Source organism: Diachasma alloeum, unplaced genomic scaffold (genome assembly GCF_001412515.2).
Source record: "Diachasma alloeum isolate Michigan unplaced genomic scaffold, Dall2.0 Dall_scaffold_00378, whole genome shotgun sequence".
NCBI classification, from domain to species: Eukaryota; Metazoa; Arthropoda; class Insecta; order Hymenoptera; family Braconidae; genus Diachasma; species Diachasma alloeum.
In genome coordinates, this window is record NW_021680517.1 from 10,429 (window position 1) to 16,789 (window position 6,361).

Genomic DNA, 6,361 nt, shown 5'->3' on the forward strand with positions numbered 1-6,361 from the left:
TCGAAACAAGTCCATCTCACGTGTCTTCATTCTTCAAAAAAAAAAAACAGAAATACCTTTTGTGAATCACTCAAGAATATCATTTTTGAATCGTCTGCATACAACTGATTCAATTGATTTTTAACGTCTCATTAATAACACAAAAATCTTGTCATTAAACTATTTTGTTCAATGAAAATATGAGATGATTCAAATTTCAGTTTAACTCCACGTATGAAAAAATTTAATAGAAAATCCTAGCGAATTTGCTAGAAAATTCTATTGGATTTCTATTGAATTTTCTATAAGTTTTTTGCCGTTTCTATTGACATGTTCGATAAAAAATATTCTATAGAAAAAGTCAATAGAAATCGATTTCCTATAGAATTTCTTCGGCTCAAATTTTCTAAGTTTTTTTGTTTGATTTTCTTGAAGGGAAGAAAATAAAAATTGAATGAAAAAAACTTGGAAAATTTGAGCCGAGAAAATTTTATAGAAAATATCTCAATAGAATAAGTTTTCTAGAAAAATGAAATTATATTGACTTTTTCTATATAATATTTTCTAGTAAACATGTCAATAGAAACGGAAAAAAACTTGTAGAAAATTCAGTAGAAATCTTATAGAATTTTCTAGCGAATTCGTTAGGATTTTCTATTAAATTTTTTCGTGCGTGTCTTCCATGACAATGAATTTAAAAAACGAGGAAATTTCAGGTTAATTCATTTTCAAATTTTTTATAGGTTAGTATAGTTTTCATTAAAAATTGGGAAAAAATAGAGAATTCTCATCTTCCATTGCAATGCTATGAGACCTGTCAAATTATTATTGAGTCTAGGTGTGCCGGGATCGAGTAACTGAGGATAACCCGGAGGTTGAGCGGTGGCCATTCAACTAAGGCCCAGAGAAGCATCCCGAGCGCTAGTGTAACGGCGGCTGAGAGCGCGTGACGCGGCTCAAACTCGGGTAGGCGTGTAACTTGCCCGAGCCGGGGTGGAGCGGCGTATTTCTAGCTGGGATACGGCTTCTTACCAGAGCTCGAGCGGCGCTATTCCTACACGGGTATATATTCAATTAGAGTGATGTCAAAGAAATTCTTTTTAATGTTAACTGTATCAATTTGAATCGTTTTCTTTCATTCGAATAATCAGTGGAAGTAAATTTTCCACAATGATGGAAAATCAACAAACTTTTGAATGGTATGAGAATAATTTCTAAAATTCTAGTATAAATCGAATGAAAGAATGATGCTATCTACATTGTCTTGAAAAATCCATGAGAGAATTTGTTTATTTGTGCATGGAGAAACATATTCGTGCACACGGAGGGAAATATTCAATAAAAATTACCAGAAAAGAAACGTAAAAATTACGTTTCGAAACGTAATCTGCGAGCGAAGTAAAATTCAATGAAAAGTATGAGTCAGACTTTAAATTTCACGTTTCGCCACGTAAATTCTACGATGCGTTCCGAGAAAATTACTCATCCGTCCGATGACTCACGGCTGGAGGAGATTTTACGAACCCGTTCCGTAATTTTTCCCGAACGATGAAATTTTTTTTTTAACAAAAAAAAAATGTAAAACTGAATGGATAAAAAATATTGTTTATAACTACAAAAATTCACATAACCAAAGAATCGATACTAATACTTATTTTTCAGTTCAAATTTATTAAAAATATACAAAACAACACTTCAAAATTTCGATGGTGAGTTCCACGTCACAGTTTTTCTTTCGTAGACCAATATCATCCTTACCATGACTACATAAACTGTAAAAAATTAAAAACAAAAAACAAAACCAATAAAAAAAATCACATATCAGGAAATTATGTACAGGCATTAGGGGACAAGTTAGACAAGACACTCATGACAGACATTTTCCCCGATTGAAAACTTAATTATTATTTTCTTATAATTATTTAATAAAATGGAAAAAATTAAAATTATTAATTAATAAATATCCACCATGGTACCCACGTGTTCTTCATGCCTGGAACACGTGGGAGTTTGAGGTTACTCGTTATTGCGAGTATTTTTTCTAACGTCAAACTGGTATGCAGACACGCATGAAAAAATTCAATAGAAAACCTAGCGAATTCGCTAGAAAATTCTATAGGAATTTTATGGGATTTCTATAGGATTTCTATTGGAATTCTATTGAAAAATTCTATTTGTTTTTTGCGCTGATTCTATTGTATATTCAATAACAAAAAGTTAATAGATTTCAAATTTCTATTTAAATTTTTCTGTCAGATTTTTTCTATCAGAATTATTGGGCACAAATTTTGTAAGTTTTTTCCACTGGGTTTTGTTTTGTTTTGCATTGCAGAATCCGAGTGGAAAAAACTTAGAAAATTGATGCCCCAGCATTCTTATAGAAAAAATCTCAAAAGAAAAATTCATACAGAAATTCGAAATCTATTGACTTTCTTTATTGAGTATACAATAGCATCAGCGCAAAAAACAAATAGAATTGTTCAATAGAATTCCAATAGAAATTCTATAGAAACCCCATAGTATTCCTATAGAATTCTAATAAAATTTTCTAGCGAATTCGCAAGTTTTCTATTGAATTTTTTCATTCGTGAGAAAGCATTGGAACATCACTCAGTGACATGTTCACCATTATATGCTCACTGATATATTATATGCTCGCTGCCCCCTGTTTGTTTTGATGATTTGAAAGTGTAACATTCATTTGGAATAAAAGAACGTGAGTGGGATTTACGCTTGTTTAATCGAAAATGATTGGATATACGTTGCTCTGTTAAAAAAAAAATCGAAAATAATTATTTCGATGAGATTTTTAATACCGAGCACAAATAGCGCATTTTTTGGAGATACACCATTTACCTCTGGCAATGGCCGTTTTTGGTAGTTACGGGACTGTTATTAAGCTGTCGATATGTTAATTCATAATTAAATAATTTTGGAACGGTTTGTGGGAGATACGTTTATTTGTTACACCTACAGGTCATAACAACGTATCTCACAAGTGCGTACATTTTCCATTTTTTTGATGATTTGAAAGTTTAACATCTATTTGGAACAAACGAACGTGAGTGGGACTTACGGTTGTTTGAACGAAAATGATTGAAGATATGTTGCTTTGATTAAAAAAACATGAAAATGATTATTTCGATGATTTTTCCAAAACTGAGCATAAATAGCGCATTTTTTGGAAATATGTCACTTTACTTCTGGAAATGATGGTTTTTTGTAGTTACATGACTCTGTTACTAAGCTGTCGATATGGACAGAAAACAATAACTCTTTGATTTTCATCTCGAGTAATGAATGATTATTCAATTATTGAAAAACATGAACTCAGAAACAAAATCAATGATTTAACGGAATTTCTTATTCATGTACTCTTGATACGAAGAGAGCTCTTCAGGGCTTTGAGCTCGAAGATTTTTGCCTTGTGCATAAAATGCACGATCCAGTCAATCGCGCCACGATTCACTTAACTTTAACCGAGGTCTAAACGTGGTTTCCTAATCCAAAAACTGGCCCTCAGCACTAAAGCGCCAATTGTTCGTGAACGCGCGCAACCGCGCGCGTTATAGATCTGAGAATATTATTATAGGAGTGTGAGAATATTATGGGAGAGAAGAAATATCGATGTGTATTTTAATGAATAAAGAGGAGAAAATTGTGTTAAAATTAAGAATTGAAGTGTGTTAAAATTAAGAGGTTTTTATTATTAATACTGCAGTGCCATTTCGTTTTCTTCCTGGTGGATTATTATTAATAACTGCAGTGAATAACTGCAGTGACATTTCGTTGTCTTCCTGGTGGAAATGATGTAAGTAGATTTCTTTCAATATAAATCCTTCGACGTAATAAAAAAGTATAGTAAAAAAAGAAATAATCTTAAAGTTATCGAGTTTTGTACGTGTTCACAGACATTCATTAGCTTCTTTTTCAGTTGGAAAAAGAAGTCGATAGTCGTGAACTACGTAAAGAGAAGAGAAAAGAAAGGGGAAACAATAACTCGTGAATCGTAGAGTAGAATTGCCTCCTTTATTAAACGTTCAAATATTTCTCCAATTCTCCAACATGAAAACGAGATTTGATTCATTTATATCGTATCACTTGGTTAGACGATATATTTGACAATTAAACATGATTTGCTTGATTTCATTTTCTACAGCTTTTTTTTCCTATGAGAAAGAGAAGGAAAGAGATGAAAATTAGCTGCAATTGATGTTGTTAGAGATCAATTGTTCTTAAATATTGGAAAAATATTTTTCCATTGAATAAAACATATTCTCATGTGATTTTTATTCTTCTCCTTTTTTCAGACCTGGTTTGAAGCAAATACGTGGAGGAGGTTTCGAGTTTATCTTGTTATCAACACACCGGAGAGTTTTTCTTTGCTGGCGGAATAATCAATTTGTACCGATGAATGTGGTGATTTATTGAAGAAATTGATGATATTGATGGAATAATTATGATGATGATGTTGATGTTGATGATGTTGATGATAATAATAATGATGATGGTGATGATTTGTCGATGAGGAAGATAACTTTGATTTTTTTATTTTATGAATTGTTTATGATTTGATGATATACTAATTGATAAAATGAATGATAAATTGGAAATGATGGAAATATTGTGATGTATGCCCATGAAAGTTTTATATGAGTGAGATCAAGTTACAGAGATTTTAATTGGTTTTGAANAAGATTTTAATTGGTTTTAAATGTACGAGAATTTGAATTCAATTTGAATTTGTACGAGACAAATCTACTGAATCGAGACAAATCTACTCAATCGAGTTACTTGAAAGTGCAGCTGACTTCCGATGATAGCATGAAATTTCCAGATTTGAAAATTCGAATGCATCATATGACCTGTCATATGATAGTCATGTCATCCTCTTCTTGCGGTTGGGATTTTTTTTTCTGAATTTTAATTCTTTTTGAATTTTTCTATTTTATGGTAACCGAAAATAGCTTCTTAATGTTTTTCTATGGTATTTGTAATCAGACCGATTCTCAGCGCTAAAGCGCTGATTGTTCGTAAACGCGCGCAACCGCGCGCGTCATGGACCTAGTTTTAATTATTACAATATTGAACAACAATTGAAATTGTTCTCACAATTTTGCACTTGTTCCTCCGTTGTTATAATTACTAAACTTTTTTCCTTAGAGACACTTTTTGTATGACACAACGCACAACCCGAATTCCCTCCAGCGATCAGCGTCTCCCACTCCACCGAAATTGCCCGAAAATGCACGATAAACCGCGAAGTAGGGATAGCCCATCCATCCGTGAAAATTTACGAAACCCTCGACGTAAAAATTACTCACCAGTTCCATAAAAATTCTTAAACATTCAAGAATTTTTATTTTCGGAGCCATCATAATTGGTGAAATTTCTGTTAGATTTTACTTGTATCAGAAAAATTACATAACTTTTTCGTACTTTTTCGGTGGCCGAGCGGAAAATTCATTGAACGTTTCAGAATTATTCTCTTCGATTCCTACAAAAACTAACGGAAAACGATTCTCGCTTATGGATTACGTGAATAGTTCCATAATTTTTACTGAATATTTCTCTCCATGCAATTGTGGATCCAAATATGGACATTGGTGACAAGATTCAAATGCAGTGTCATCTGGATGGAGTAAATCTATTTAAATCAAGTTCAATCCGAGTCTGGTCTCGTATTATTCAGAATTGTCCACTAACCTAGTATTTATTAATTTTTCCGGGTCCGTGAAAATAAACCCATTTTACAGTGCTAGCACAATAATTTTTTTGGTATTTTCTTCTCTGTGCATTCCATTATGTGTGATACCTTTCCGAGAAATCTAATAAACGGAACTAAATGCAAGAAATACGAGAAATCGTTTTGAAAGCTGGATACAGTACGAAATAGTTCTATGAAGTTCAAGTGTTCTTCTTTTAATTCTCTATTCTATCGATAAATTAGTGTAGAACATTTTTTCTAATTAATTTCCATATTATTATTTACAACTCACAATTATAGCAAAATACGTGAGAATACGACTTTTTTGTCGTATTGAGTAACATTTGATATTTTTTTGATAGTTTTATCTCGGATATTGACAATAATTGTTACTCGCCTCATGATTTTTTCTCATTTCTGCTCATTTTTTAGAGGTTCATCAGTGCAGTCGTAACCACAAGCTCGCCCGCACCCCAGGAGGTGAGCTCCCACAGTAAATGAGGAGCGCACTCGCCCTTACGTCCTTACGTAGCTGCGATCTATAATGGTCCACAGAAATATCCGGGGCGACACCATATGGACTTGGACTTGCCATTAGAAATACTAAATTTTTGCAAATTATTAGGTATATAAATCAATATAACGGTTATTGCTATCGCCTGTACTTTCGAACAT